A 14,772-nucleotide genomic window follows, 5' to 3' on the forward strand; every position below is an offset into this window, starting at 1 on the left:
AGGGGTCCCTGAGGCAGGACAAGGGTGAAAATACTGCCTTTGAAGGTAGCAAGAGGGGAGAGGGAGTTATTTCCCCAACATGGAGCGGTGGCAGAGCTCTTGGAGCGACTGCTCCTCAGGTGGGTTCCAGGAAGGTGAGGGGCCTCGGGGATACGTGGCCGCATGGCACCTCCAGAGAGGCTGGCCCGTCAGGTGCCCAGAGGCTTCTCACTCTCCAAGTGGAAGTAGTAATTGTTGACATGACCACTCAGGCTTTGACCGTGAAGACCTCAGTGATGATTGTGGTCTTTCTGCCCTATTATCTGTGGACCTCACAAGCATCCTACATTTCTAGGTAACCCAAGAGAGGGGAGGGCACCCACCCATGGGGTTTCCCACCTGCTTGGTGGCACAGGGGCTTTGAGTCTGGGTTGAGTGGATTTCCACAGAGCAAAAAAGTATGATATGTTGCACACCTCAGCTTAGGGATGCATATTTCTACTTCTTCAACAGTCCATCCCATGTTGCAACTTCCTTGGCCTACCTTGTAACCTCCCAATCCACCCCCGAGCTCACCAGCCTGGATCTAATTACAAATCTAATCTCTCCCCCCCACCCCGTACCATACATTTTCAGGACTCAGCTAGACTCCCATCTGCTCCAAAAAGCTCTCCTAGACTCTTCTAGTCAGAATTAATCTCTCCTTTCTGCACATTCAACATTCCATATCTCTATTTTGCACTTACCATTACTCGCCTCCTAGGATGTGACTATCCAGGGTGTGTCTCTTTTCCCAGACTGTGAATTCCCAGAAACGGGGTAGGTGCCCTGTGGGATCTGCCCTTCGGCCCTTTCTCCTCCTGGGATCCCACCACCTTGTCACTCCTTCCCCCCAGGCCCCCCAAAGCGGTCTTTTCTCTGAGGGGTTTTCAGTAATTGTTGAATTTAATCTAAATGCAGGTTCTGGTCAATCAGAAGAGGCAGAGAAACACTTGAGATGAAGGAATCACACCAGACATTAGTTGGGTCCCCCAGGAGAGGTGAGTTTGTTTTTCTAAACCCCCTGAATGAAGCCCCACGTTGCAAACAGGGTGCCACTCTTGAGACCTGAAAAAGGTAGAGAACTCGGAATTGGGATTGGCTTCCTTACCCACAAGGAATGATTCACCCTGGAAAAAAATCTGACAAAACAAGTTCTTTTCATACGTTAAAAAAAAAAAAAAAAAAAAAAATCTCATTAACTGGGGCTTCAGCGATCCAGATTTCAAAATAGCAATAATAACCAACATTTGAATAGTGCTTTCTGTTTATGAAAAGCAATTTCACACACTTAAAACCTACTTTATCCTAGCACAGTCTTTTGGGGGATGTATCAATCCCAAACCGAGGTACAAATAAAATCAGTCAGGGCAAACAATTTGTCTCCAACCCGGGTCTTTTAATTTTTTCCTCCACAAAAGCACACTCGACTAAAGGCCGAGTTAGCACCAAGCTGCAGATCCAGCCTGTGCATAAATTCTCTCTAAACCTTGACTGTAGGGGCACCCGGCGGGGGGGGGGGGGGGGGGCTCAGTCCGTTAAGCGTCCGACTTTGGCTCAGGTCACGATCTCACTGTTCGTGGGTTTGAGCCCCGCGTGGGGCCCTGTGCTGACAGCTCAGAGCCTGGAGCCAGCTTTGGATTCTGTGTCTCCCTCTCTCTCTGCCCCTCCCCCGCTCATTCTCTCTCTCTCTCTCTCTCTCTCTCTCTCCTTCAAAAATAAATAAAAACATTAAAAAAAAATTTAAACCTTGACTCTAACGTGGTGAGGTTGAAAGCATGCTTTAGTAAGCAAATTAACAGTACAAAAAAATTAAATGGAGAATTGTTAAATTACTTAGGTGAATAAGCTTGAGAAACGTGCTCCTGTAGAGGCAGGATTATTAGGAAACAAATCAGGCATGTTGCAGAATATTAGTCAGTGAACTGTGATGATTACACTTCATCCTTACTTATTTACTAAAACAAGTCCTTGAAGACCCTTTATCAGACACCATTTGATCAGCCAAACTTGAGTTCATGTGTGCTCGAAGGCAATCAAAATTGTATCTCTTTAGAGTGGAGTCTAAACCCTCAAACTGTGGTCTCTCAAGCAGTTAGTTAAAAAAAAGCAGCGTGGCACTCCATTGTCTTCCTTTGTTAGACTTTGCTCGGACACAGCTGTGCATAGGTACCTGACTTTATCGGGAAAAGTCTACATCCTAGGCCTTCGTAGAAAAATAGTCTCTCCGCCCTGTGCAATAGAACTGGGCTGCATAGTCACTTTATTTTTCTAAAGGAAATTCAAGGGCCAAAAACATCACATGCCATGCATTAAAGAAGGGCCAAATCTTGGTTTATAAGATTTCGGGACAAAGCACAACAGGGCAAAAGAGGGTTGCAAAAGCAGAAATGAAAGTTTTGCTTAGGTGAAAGGGCTCTTTATGGAAGAGACTTTGTTTTTTAGAAATCTGTCTGTTCGGGAGAGTTTTTGCAAAGCACAGAAGTGAAACGTCATTCGCTGTGTGAACTCAGAAAAGGACAACTGGCTGGAGTCTTTGGTTCTCTGGTATACGACGGGCCCCTCCCTGACCACGGATTTCTCTCTGCCAGCTTTACAGAGCTGTGATTAACGTCCAATTTTCTTGGAAGCTTTCATTTCCACGGTTAGTATTGAGTTTTGCATGCTTTGCACGCTGGGATCCGATCACCTTTGAGTTCTTGGAAAGACGTGGTGGTGCTCAACTTGCTTTGGAGAGTGGTGATGTTGGGTCACATTCGTTACCATTTCCGTAGAAGGAAACAGTCCTGCGTCTCCTTTTATGTAACACAGGAAAGAAGAAAATCTAAAAGTCTCTTTAGCCGTTGCCTGGGGTTTATCCTGCAGTTTGCGAATGTTTTTCCAGTCACGGTAATAGGCTTTGCACGAGCAAAGTGCAGACCAGGGAAGCCCTGAAAAAGTGACCTGCCAACCTTACACCAACAGAAATATGTCAAGAGTCATCTCCCAGGGAGTGCTTTATTAGTGTAGACAGCATAGAAATTTCCAGACACAGAGGCAGATGCTAATATGTGAGACCTCAGTCTGGGCTGTGAGACTGTCTAGTTCTCGTCACTGACCCCTGCCCCCGGAAAGCATCCTGTTACACCCCAACCCCCAGGTCCACCCACGCATTATCTTCATGGTCTGCCCTGCCCCTTAGTCTCCCATTCCTCGTCTCTGGTATTCTAGATGCCCCTGAGGGCAAGCACTCTCACACTTGCATGTGCTTTCCCATCTCCTGGGACGTCGTCAAAATTCAGATTCTGATCAGCTAGGTCTGGGGCAGGGTCTGAAATTTCTTTCTGTCTTTTTTTATTTAAAATTGTTTATGTTTATTTATTTTGAGAGAGAAAGCATGCATGTGAGTGGGGGAGGGGCAGAGAGCGAGAGGGAGAGAGAGAGAATCCCAAGCAGGTTCCACCCTGTCAGCACAGAGCCTGACGCGGGGCTCGATCCCATGAACTGGGAGATCGTGACCTGAGCCAAAATCAAGAGTAGGACACTTCACCAACTGAGCCACCCAGGTGCCCATGAAATTCATTCATTTTTTTCTTTAACTTTTTTTTTTTAAGGTTTATTCATTTCTGAGAGACAGAGCACAGGCAGTGGGGTGGGCAAAGAGAGAGGGGGACACAGACTCCGAAGCAGGCTCCAGGCTCTGAGCCGTCAGCACAGAGCCCGACACGGGGCTCGAACCCACGAACCGTGAGATCATGACCTGAGCTGAAGTCAGACGCTTAACCGACTGAGCCTCCCGGGCGCCCCTGAAATTCATTTCTAGCAAGGACTCAGGTGACACTGATACTGCTGGTCCATGGAACACATTTTGAGGGACAAAAGCTTCTAGACAAGCTAAACTTTGCTGAGCATTTCCTCCCTTCACTACTATTAAACATTTACCCCAAATTCGGATAATTTGTTTTTCTTCTTCAGAGCCTGGTGACACAGGAGCATGAGCTGTGGCACCAACAGCTCCGGGTTAATCCCGGATCTCGGTCTCATCAGCTGTAAAATGGACGGTAACAGTCCCTGTACGTAGAATAAGGCAGACGAGAAACAAGAAAGTATTTGTGAGTAGAAACCCTCAAGTGCCTTGTAAACATTAGTTAACCTGTACTATCTCCCAGATACAGTGACGGGGGACCTTTTAATCCCAGGACCTCAGTGGCCCACCCATAATGAAGGGGAAATTGTTACTACCGGCTGTGTTCGGTACATTTATTTGGTTCATTCTCTGTGTTTTACCGGTGGGTGAGGTTTTGTGTCCCAAAGACAGGTGTCCAAGCTCCTCCTTGTGTTTCTTGTCTCAGACTTGGTTGGGGGGGGAGGGGGGGCACGGGCTGGATCCTGGTGGCAGTCCCGCCCTGTTTGTTCATTTCATTTTCTATCTCTTCCTTCCATGCAGATAACTCTCTCTGCTGTCTTCAAGCTGCTCCCTGACTTCCTCACCCCCGTGTTCTCTGCCTGAGATTTCAGATCTGGTGGGAGGTGGGGGAGTAGAAGCAGGAGATCCCCATTTTGTGTTGGGTTTGAGCTCGTCTGTTTCTATTAAGAAAGTAGATCGTGCCTTCTGGATCCCCAAGCTCCGGACTTGTTCACACGTTGAGGGGCATTACAAAGATGCCGTAGGAACATTTGATGTAGAATTTTTCATACTTGTGAAAAGTCAGCACTGATTGGAAAAATGTGACAACTATCACTTTATTCAGAAACCAATGATGTATCTAAATCTTTACTGGCACCTGCACCCCTAAGGGCAGATGTTATGACTGATCCCTCAACACCACCCAGTCTCCAGCCACTGAGGAAGAGCAAAGAGGTTTGGAGAATTGCTCTCTGTCTCAGCACAGAATGCGATCATTTTATTTTTTATTTTATATATTTTTTAAGTTTATTTATTTTGAGAGAGAGAGAGAGAGAGAGAGAGAGAGAGAACACAAGCAGGGGAGGGGCACAGAGAGAGGGAGGGAATCCCAAGCAGGTTCTGTGCTGAAAAAGCTCCTGATGTGGGGCTCAATCTTATGAACCATGAAATCATGACCGGGGCCGCAATCAAGAGTCGGACAATTGACCAACTGAGCCACCCAGGCATCCCAGAACCCAATCAGTTAAAATTTTTTTTCAATGCTTATTTATTTTTGAGAGAGAGAGAGAAAGAGCGAGCTGGGGAGGGACAGAGAGAGAGGGAGACAGAATCCGAAGCAGGCTCCAGGCTCTGAGCTGTCAGCACAGAGCCCGATGTGGGGCTCGAACCCATGATCCGTGAGATCACGACTGGAGCCAAAGTTGGACACTCTGCGGACTGAACCACCCAGGCGTCCCCGGAACCTGATCAGTTTCAATCGGTCATGGTAATCCCCACCCCTGGACTCAGGAACCCAGGCCCCAGTTATCAGATACGGATTGACAGGTGGGCACATGGCATGTTGGGCCCAATCAGGCAGACGGGAAGGACTCTTGGCACTCTCTCTCTCTTTCGCTCTTTTTCCAAACTTGAACAGAGACTCATGGAGACTTTTTTCTTCCGGGAAACCACCCAGCACCCTTGAAGGAACCAGAATGAAGAAGACACCATGGAGGGCGGACCAAGAGATGAGAAGGGCCCCCGGCCTGGCTGCTGTGATGGAACTACTGAGTCGGTGAGCTCAGAAACGACTTCGGTCAGGCTCTCTGTTGCCTGAAGCTGAAAGCATCCTAAGAGACAGATTTGGCGTATCCACCGCCTCCCGATCTTTCCGTCGTGGCCATCTACTCATTCATGCATTTACAAATGAATTTACAGAGATTCATTCTCAGAGCGTCTATTGTGCGCCAGGCTCAGTTCTAAGTCTTAAGGATAGAATCACAAATTAGACACAGTTCCTGAGCTCACGGAGTTCCTGAGCTCGTATTCTAGTAGGTGATTATAATCCACTGCGATAAACGTAAGTAGAAGATACGAATAAGACCATGTCGGCTGGGGCTGAGCCACGGTGATTGAGCAGGCAGGCCCTAAATTGAAGGTGCTGGGGATACAGGGCTTCAGAAGTGTCAGAGGAGTAATGGATTCTCACAGCAGGGCCTAGGAGAGGTTCGCCCACCATAACACGGATCGATCCATTTCCTTCTAGGTGTTGCTGTGGGGGGAGAAAGCAGAGGCCGGCAGAAAATCCACTAGAACCCCATTATATGCAGGTAGTTCTCGGTCCTGCTGTCCCATGACGTTGTCACCCCAAATTTGGCAATAGGATCCAAGTACCCATAATTTCTTGTTAGCACGTGAACACATTGACTCTCACTTCCTTCCTGTTCCAACACTCTTTTTAAGTTTACTTACTTATTTGTGTATTCATTTATTATTTTGAGAGAGAGAGAGAGAGTGTGAGCAGGGGAGGGGCAGAGAGAGGAGAGAGAGAAGCCCAAGCAGGCTCTCCATGGTCAGCACAGAGCCCAGGGCGGGGCTCGATCTCACAAGTGGCGAGATCGTGACCCAAGCTGGGAGGAAGAGTTGGGATGTTTAACCGACTGAGCCACCCAGGCGCCCTGAAGTCACTTAATTCTTGATAAGAAAATGTCTGAAGCAGGAAAAATATATGTGTATGTTTAAGGGCCCTGTACAGATGAAAGGAACATGCTTTGAACCTGTCAAAAGCGTCATAAATATAAAGAATGGCTTTTTTTTCACTAGCACCGTGTTAATATTTCTTGATCATGCCACAAAGAGAGGTACCTGAAATGTTAGCCACTGAAAAGATACAGACTCAGGCACCTGGATGCTTATAGTTATTACAAGGAGAACATTAACTGTTCACATCGAACACTGAAGATAACATGTTACACATTGTAGGAAGGAGAGGCTTATGACCCAATTATTTCTCTGACACATGAACGTATAGAAAATAATCTTGCTCTCTTCCTCTGGTTAACAATGAGGTGAACCCTTCAAGGACCCAGGGGTTTTCTTAGCTTCATTAGCTGCTGTCACTGCGGGAGCCCCTGAGTCGACAAGACGTTCATTACCGGATTACTCCTCGCCCTGCCATCCATAACGTCCCCCAGCTTCTGGGAAAGAAGTGAGGGTAACAAAGCTTCCTGCAAAACAACACTTCTGGTTCTGAAAAGATTTGTTTCAGAATTTGCTGCTTTTAAGGACTTGCGTTTTGACTCCCAAGAGGTTTCATAAAGATGTGAATTTTATCTGTTTCCAAATATGCTCATATTGTGTCTTTCCTTGTAGTCAGGATTTGTAGAATAGCCAAAGAAAATAAGCACATTTTTTCCCCAGCTATCCTGTATTGTTCGCCCGAAAACAGTTGCCGTGCGTAGACACGGCTGGAATTAGCCAACATCATTCTTTGTCTCAAGTAAACCAGAATATATACAAAATAAGTTATAGGAGTATCTTTGACTCATAGCTGAGTTCAAATCACTGTTGATTAGAGTCTGACAATCTAATGACTGTTAAGGGAAAAAGAATTTATGATGCTAAGTAGTTACTTCTAATGTGGCCACAAAGCTTTATTTCCCGTGTAATCTTCATTAGAACATCCACACTTTTATGTCATATTTTTCATATATAATACAGCACCAGGAACACTTAGTGTCAGAAGAGAGGTTTTGGGGGCACCTGAATGGCTCAGTAGGTGAAGCGTCCAACTTCGGCTCACGTCATGCTCTGTGGTTCGTGAGTTCAGGCCCCACATCAGGCTCTGTGCTAACAGTGCGGAGCCTGCTTGGGATTCCCTCTCTCTCTCTGCCCCTCCCCCACTTGTGCTCTCCCTCTCTCTCTCTCTCTCTCCCAAAATAAATAAATACACTTTAAAAAAAAAAAAAAAAGAAGAGAGGCTTTGAACTGAGGTTTGATGTGTAGACTACAATTAACTCCTTAGTCTTTTGAAAAGATGTTCCAAAATTTTTTTTTTCAGTTCACTGCCAGAACTAAAGTCCTAGAAGCTTCTGGGGAGTCATACCTTTTGCGCTCATGCATGCAACGGTTGTGTAAGAATGGCTGAAAACAAAGGGAAAGAGAACGTTTTCTTTCCTCTGATTGTTGAATCTATTCTCCTCCCCAGCCTTGGCTCCCAGAAGCATTTTGAGGTACATGTGGAGAGTCTCTGTGTAGTTTAAAGGTACCCACTGCCAACTGAGGAAACCCAGGGTGTAGCGACAGGAAGGCAGGTGTGACAACTCAGGCGTGGAGACATCAGTGTGAGTTGCCTGTGTGTCCTTGACTAGGTTACACACATTCTCTGTGTTTTGGTACCAACCTTGCTTTTACGTTGAAAAGGCACCTTGATGTTGTAACATAAAACAGGTGTGACGGGGGATGCCGACAGGAAGAAAAGATATTCCCTGCTTTCCACGCTCAGCTAGATGAAAGGCGCTCTCTCTGGACTGAAGAGGAAGGCAAGAGTGGAAGGGAAAACAAATCGAGAAAACTCAGGGACGGGTCTCTGCCTCTTGCCAGGAGGAAGCGTGAGAGGCAGGAAAAGGTTCCAAGAGAAGTTCGGGGATCTGAGAGTAGAGAATTCCCCTTCCCTATAGATTCTTTGAGAAGTCCCAGAGTCCTTTGGCTGAAGGCTGGTGAAGAATGGGTATGTTCCACACGAGGAGGCGGGGGTTGCGGCCCATCCCAGCGTTTCCAGGGTCCCAAGTGGGAGGAAAGCACTACCTGAGTGGGAGAGAGAGAAATGGTAACGATGGGCCACCGGGCCTGCCGAGGGTCTTAGAGGGGGAGCAAGGATGAGGTGGGGCAGGTGGCCAAGAGCCAAGGGGGGCAGAGTGAGCATCCGCGGATTGCCTGGGTGCATTACGGTTCTCCGGAGAAACAGAACCAACAGGAGATAGGTAGTGGTATTGAGAAAGAGATTTATTACAAAGTATTGGCTCACATGATTACAGGGGCTGGGAAGTCCCATGACGTTCCACTTTCAGGTGGGAGCCCCAGGACGGCTGGTGCTGTAGTTTGAAAGCTCAAGAGCCAGAGATGTTGTAGATTCCGGTCTGAGTGGAAGGGCCTGAGCGCTGGGGAGACTGATGGCTCAGTGCAGCAGTGAGGCAGAGAGGGCAAATCCTCCCTTCTCCCACCTCTTTGCTCCATCCAGGCCCCAACAGATTAGATGATGCCGCCCACACTGGGGAGGGCAATGCACTTTACTCTTCCTCCCGGTTCACATGCTGATCTCTTTCCCAAACACCCCCATAGGCACGTCCTGAAATAATGTTTAACGAGCTATCTGGGCATCCTGTGATCCAGTCAAGTTGACACATGAAATTAACTATTACACCACCTCATTATTTAGAGCGGAGCCTCTGGGGGCTTCTGAAGTTCCCAGTGCCTGGCCCATGGCCCGTTCCAGTTAATCACCATCTCTGAGGACGATAATGCAGGCATCACTATGTTTTCAATCTACCCATATGATTTCAACGTGGAATCAAGGTGGGGAACCCGCTGATCCAATTTGTTATGTGTTAGAAATGCAAACCTTCGGGTCCCATCCCAGATCTTCTATTCAGAATCCACGATTTAAAACCCTCCCCCTGGGGGCTCCTATACACATTACAGTTTGAGAAGGCTGGTGCTCAGTCAGGGGTGACAGCCGGATGAGATAAGGTTGACCTTATCAGCGGTAGAAGGCCCACATAGGGTTACATCCGTGATTTCCAGCCTTGTGGAATGTTTAAAAATACAGATGCCTGGGCTTTATTCCAGCCCTTTGAGATCTGAAGGTCTGAATGGCAGAGCCTTGGCTTTGGCATATTTCAAAATCACCTGGGTTAATGTTAATGGGTTGAGTCAGCAGGGTTGAGACCTGCTGACTAAGACCCAGAAGCTGACAGCTCCTTCCCTATAGGCACCTCCAGAGGAGAGAAGGGAGGGAATGGGCCAGAGGGGCATTTCAATGTGAATGTGACCCACTGGCAAGCCTGAATTGACTTAGAAGTCATTGAAACAGATTGAGTTCACGTGGAGGCAACCGGATTGAGTATTTGCACCCGTTAGAATCTGGCTTAGCGACACATCATTGTACTGAGTCTTATAAAGATAAGGACACATTTTTGCAAGGGCAACCTGTGATTGTGAAACTACTCCATCTATCCAGTGCTGTCACGGTGCCTGGCACATAGTACTTCCTCAATGAATGGTTATTGCTTTTAAGCAGCTAATACGTAGCCACTATACCTCCTTTGGTTTCTGAATGTGGAGATGGGTATCTTGCAACAATTTTAGAAACCATCTCTTTCGATGTTCCCTCTCTTTCATTCTCTCCATCAATAACCTGTGATCAGATGTATATCAGGTCTTCTCATGCTATTCTTCATGACCCTAACCAATCTGCCATATTTCAGCTCTGACTCTCCATGCTGCATTTTGAGTAATTTCTTCAAATCTAGTTTTTAGTTCATGAATTCTTTCTTAAATTAGGCCAATCCTCCTGGCAGTGAGTCCTTTAAGCTTTATATTTTATTCTATTTCTATTAATAAAATAAATATTCCTTTCCTTTCCTTGTTTCTATTATTTTATTGTTTCTTATTTATACTTTGAATCCCTCTTTTATACCCTCAAACAATTAAATCATACTCCATTTGTAGTCTTTGTCCAACATCAAACATTATTGGGAGCTTAATTTCGCTGTGTGTTGTTTCTGCTGGCTCTTGCACATTGTAAGTGGAAGCTCATCTTTGCAGTGTGTGTGTGTGTGTGTGTGTGTGTGTGTGTGTGTGTATTTGGGCATGTGTGAGTGTCTATAAGTTCATGCATTATTTGTAGAAATCCTTTGAGCTTCTGTAGGTAATTCCTTTTGGCTTACCCAGCAAGTATTTGTATTGGCTTCTTCTAGGTTGCAGTAGGCATTACCAACCCATGACACCTGAAGAAAACTTATTAGCTTGAAGTCTGTAGGACAACACAAGTATAGTGAATTTGAGCAGCAAATCTGCAAAAGATTCAGCTTTCTACTTGGAGTCAAACTTGTCTCCCTTCTACCCAAAGCCAAGCTGGAAGTAGTATTTTTCCTTACTGCCTCCATCTGCAAGGTAACTGTATTTCTGGTAGACCTTTACAATGAGAGCGGTCCCTTGACATCCCAGTTTTATGCATGGTCTCTATTATTAGATTCCCACTTTAGGTGAGCTCTTGCCTTTCTCTGTTTGTCCCTGCGCCCCATGCAGCTGTCAAAGCAGAAGCTTCAAGTCCCCAGGGTCAGCGCCTGCTCCCAAGGAGACAGCCAGTTTACGTGCATGCTTACCTCCCTACATTTCTGCTTTTGCTTTCTGCTTGGCCTCCAGTAGAGCCCTTTCTTTATTGCCAGCTCAATAATGCATTTTTTTCAGTGATTTTTTTTTAAAGAACCTTATCCAACATTTTCAGTTGCTTCACAGGGAAGCTTTTCTGGAGTAACATACCTACAATATTGCCAGACATGGAAAACCTCTTAGTAATTTCTGTCTTAGCAAAAAAACAAAACAAAACAAAACACCACCACCACCAGCAACAACAAAACACACACACACACACACACACACACACACACACACGCACACTTTGTTTTTGCCAGCTTTCAAGGCTCAGGAAGAGAAGCTGCAAGAAATGTAGACATCTTGGCACAAAAACAGACACTCAGAACAATGGAACGGAAATAGAGAACCCAGACATGGACCCACAAACATATGGCCAACTGATCTTTGACAAAGCAGGAAAGAATATGCAGTGGAATAAAGACAGTCTCTTCAGCACATGGTGCTGGGAAAACTGGACAGCAACATGCAGAAGAATGAACCTGGACCACTTTCTTACATGACCCACAAAAATAAACTCAAAATGGATGAAGACGGGAAGCCATCAAAATCCTCGAGGAGAAAGCAGGCAAAAACCTCTTTGATCTTGGCCCCAGCAACTTCTTACTCAACACGTCTCCGGAGGCAAGGGAAACAAAAGCAAAAAGAACTATTGGGACCTCATCAAAATAAAAGGCTTCTGCACAGCGAAGGAAACAATCAGCAAAACTAAAAGGCAACTGACAGAATGGGAGAAGATATTTGCAAAAGACATGTCAGATAAAGGGTTAGTATCCAAAATCTATAAAGAAGTTATCAAACTCAACACCCAAAAAAGAAATAATCCAGTGAAGAAATGGGCGAAAGACATGAATAGACACTTCTCCAAGGAAGACATCCAGATGGCCAACTGACACATGAAAAGATGCTCAACATCGCTCATCATCAGGGAAATACAAATCCAAACCACAATGAGATACCACCTGACACCTGTCAGAATGGCGAACATTAACAACTCAGGCAACAACAGATATTGACGAGGATGTGGAGAAAGAGGATCTCTTTTGCACTGCTGGTGGGAATGCAAACTGGTGCAGCCACTCTGGAAAACGGTATGGAGGTTCCTCAAAAAATTACAAATAGAGCTACCCTATGACCTAGCAATTGCACTACTAGGTAGTTATGTAAGGGATACAGGTGTGCTGTTTCAAAGGGACACAAGCACACCCATGTTTATAGCAGCACTATCAACAATAGCCAAAGTATGGAAAGAGCTCAAATGTCTATCGATGGATGAATGGATAAAGAAGATGTGGTATATATATATACAATGGAGTATTACTCAGCAATCAAAAGGAATGAAACCTTGCCATTTGCAACTACGTGGACAGAACTGGAGGGTATTATGCTAAGTGAAATTAGTCAGAGAAAGACAAATATCATATGACTTCACTCATATGAGGACTTTAAGAGACAAAAAAGATGAACATAAAGGAAGGGAAACAAAAATAATATAAAAACAGGGAGGGGGACAAAACATAAGAGACTCTTAAATATAGCAAACAAACTGAGGGTTACTGGAGGGGTTGTGGGAGTGGGGGATGGGCTAAATGTAAGGGGCATTAAGGAATCTACTCCTGAGCTCATTGTTGGACTATATGCTAAGTAACTTGGATGTAAATTAAAAAAATAAAAATAAAAATAAATTAAATATTAACAATTAACAATTAAAAATTAAAAAAATTAAAAAAAAAAGAAATGTAGACATCTTTCAGAGCAATAAGGCCTGGTTCCAAGGACCAACATTTAAACTTATGCTCCTCGTCACCATTTGCCAAAGTCATGTTGCAGGAATAAAAGAGACAAAATGAAATTTTGGGAAGTTCTTTGCTCTTTGAAGGGTGTTGGTTATTTAAATTTTTGCAAAAGCAGCAAAAATCTCCCTGAGCCGTAGAGCCACACGAAAACCGAAGTGATAATCCTATCCTGATGCTGATTTAGATGTTGACAGAACGCTGAGTGGGAAACTCTGTGGCACATCCCAAGGATGAAAAATCATTTACCTTTGTTGAGGCTTCTAATGAAAACTCGAAAAACCGTCGAATAGAGGACAGTAATAGCACTCACCAAAAATAATGGCTCCCATAAACATCATCTCGTTAGGTATTATGATGCCAGTGTATTTAAGTCCCTTCGTTTCTTGGGCCCACACATGACTATTTAAAACCTGTCATCTCAGTTACCTAACTGGCCACAGAGAGTCTACGGCAGTGTCAGAAATGGCCCATATTTCAGCCTCAAAAGATTAGAACTACCGGTTCTTCAAACAAGGTCAAACACGTTCTAGAACCACGTTCTAGAAGAATCACCCTGCTTGAAAGCGTTTCCTTTCCGCCTAAATGCCACGTCTGGAGTTTTTGACAAGAGTTGCCACCCAGGCTTAATTTTTTTCCAGTTTTTGAAATTATTGATTCTGTCTAGATAAGAAGGATAAGAGGTACGTCTATTTTAAACTGGATTTGACAAACACCAACTAGATTGGCCTCCTTAAAGGTGACAAAACGCAGTTATAAAGAAGTCAGGGCACAACTGGTGTGTAAAAGAGCAGGCCCATCCCAGGAATGTTCACCTGAGCCTGCACTGTGGCCCACATACGTATTGACCCTGTCACGGCTCTATTCTCCTCACCTGCCCGTTTGGCCTTCTTTTCGGCATGCTCTGTGTTGGCTCACCTTCCTGCGAGGTTCCTTTACCCCACATAGCCTTGACACAGAACACTCCCCCCGGCGTTATCCTCCTCGGGGCAAGAGCTGACAGGGTCCCTGCGAATAAAACAAAAAAAATGTTTTACCCAGATTAGCCGTAAGTTATAGAATTTCCTTTGATGTTCCGAATGCCCAAACTGATTTTATGATAAGATATGATACCCCAAATACATTCTTTGACAGACATTTCAGCCAGTAAAAATGAAGGAGGAGTTAACTTTTGATTGTACGGAAGAAGTCGAAACAATTCTCCGTGGGATTTTCTCCTTTGCAAATGGACCGGATGGTGAAATATACATAACATAAAGTTTATGATTCTAACCCTAGTTAAGTGTACAGTTCGGTGGCCCTGAGTACGTTGACATGATTGTGGAATCATCATAGCTATCCCTCTCTAGAACCCTTCTATCATCCCAATAGAAGCATCTCTTAAACAATCCCTTCTCATTACCCCCTTCCCCTGGCCCCTGGAACCATCATTCTACCTTTCGTCTCTAGGTGCCTCACAGAAATGGAATCATGTAACATTTGTCCTTTTGTATCGGGCTTCTTTCCCTCAGCACAGTGTCTTCCAAGTTCAGCCACGTTGTAGCAGGTGTCAGAATTTCTTTCCTTCTCATGGCTGAATACTATTGCATTGTATGGCTAGATCACATCTTGTCTATCCATGCAACAATTGGGTGTTTCTACCTTTCGGCCAGTGAGAATAGT

The sequence above is a fragment of the Panthera pardus genome, unplaced genomic scaffold, assembly GCF_024362965.1.
Source record: "Panthera pardus isolate Hobbes unplaced genomic scaffold, ASM2436296v1 HiC_scaffold_17, whole genome shotgun sequence".
Lineage (NCBI taxonomy): Eukaryota > Metazoa > Chordata > Mammalia > Carnivora > Felidae > Panthera > Panthera pardus.